Genomic DNA, 1,646 nt, shown 5'->3' with positions numbered 1-1,646 from the left:
AGAAGAGATGGCTGATGCAAAGAAATGCGAGGACTGAGCCCTCTACTCGAGCCGGCTGCCCGCTGGGAGGGCTCTGCCTTCCCCTTGCCGGCGCTCCGCTCTCTGTGTGAGATCCAACCCGCGCCGCTGCCACCTCCCAAACGGGGAGGAAAGAGCCCGGTGTGTGGAAAGGCCAATTCCGCTTCCTCACCGTGCCAGACTTCCTGCAAACGCACGCTCCCACGCTAGAAGGGATAAAATAATCTAACTCTGTTCGAAAGGCGCAGCTGGAAAAAAAGCAGCCGGCCGGGCCCGGGCGAGCGCCAGCGGGGCTCCCTCGCCCTCCGGGAGGGAACAGTGAGAGAAATGAGAGAAAAATCTCCATTTCACTCAGAGAACAACGCAAACTGAAATCCCTTGCAGGCTCCCCGAATTACAGAAGCAAGATCTTTCATGAGAGTAAATGCTGGGGAAAACGCGGGTCCGCCAAAATGAAGGAGCTGGTTCCAGAAACATCCCGCTTTACTAGTGTTTCTTCTGAAGCAACTTAAAGACTAAAAGAGAAGCACTACGGGAAAACCAGCTGCTATTCTTTCAAAACCTAGCCTTCAAAACTTGGGCTTTCGGTGGCTACCCCTCCTGTTGTGGGGCTCTTTGCGGCAAAGCCCGTGGGGTCTGAGCCCTGCCTGCCCAGGCAGCCTGGCAGGGCTGTGCAGGACCCGCTGCTCCCTTCACCCGGCATCGTGCTGACAAAACGACAGCGGATCGATACCGATATCGATACGGAAGGCCCTGGGCAGGCTTGCTGTTGAGAGGCAGGCAGCAGAGAAAAGCGAGGAAGCGTTGCAAGGAAAGGTGGTGGGGCACAGGAGCTTGAGCAGCAGGAGCTGTGGCGGTCAGACACCCAGAGGCAGAATTAATTGGAGTAATTAAAACAATTGGTGATTAGCTGAAGAGGACCTGTTCCTTGAGCAGAGTGGCATGGAGAGGACTGAGTGTTAGCAGGCTGGGCTCTGGACTGTTCCCAGTATGTCTTGTGCTGGAGAGGGACTGAGGCTGCAGCAGGCAGGCAAGTTATCTTAAATTTTTTTTTTTTCCTTCCTCCCGAAGCTATGTGCCCATAGTTACAGGTTTATTTGAAATCCTATGAATGCTCTGAGGGCCTCAGGCTTTCCCCAATCCCAGGTTCTTTATCTGGTAACTTTTTAAATTCAGATGTCATCATGCTTACACGTGAATGTGGCAGTTGCATGTGTTACAGGTTCACAATCTCTCCATTTAGAGTCATTTTTATGTTGTGTGGTTTCTTTGCCCGTTTCTAGGAGGTGGCTAGGGTCGATTGTTGTGTTCTGTCCCATTTCCCTCCCATTGCTCTCAGGGAAAAGGATGTATTTTGACAGCGGACCGGAATGAGCGCCCATCTGTAAAGGCAGCTGGAAAAGTGAATTGGTGCGGTATTGACTTGGGCTTTTCTGTGTAAACAGCATCAGGCAAGAGTCCAGTCCTGCTGGGCTAGGTTTTGAAAGAATAGCAGCTGGTTTTCCCGTAGTGCTTCTCTTTTAGTCTTTAAGTTGCTTCAGAAGAAACACTAGTAAAGTGGGATGTTTCTGGAACAATATATATCTCTCCTTCCCCCCCCCCCCAGAGTTGGAATTCATTATGGTTCT

The sequence above is a fragment of the Egretta garzetta genome, unplaced genomic scaffold (genome assembly GCF_000687185.1).
Source record: "Egretta garzetta isolate BGI_Z169 unplaced genomic scaffold, ASM68718v1 scaffold411, whole genome shotgun sequence".
Taxonomy (NCBI): domain Eukaryota; kingdom Metazoa; phylum Chordata; class Aves; order Pelecaniformes; family Ardeidae; genus Egretta; species Egretta garzetta.
This window is presented reverse-complemented; position numbering follows the sequence as displayed.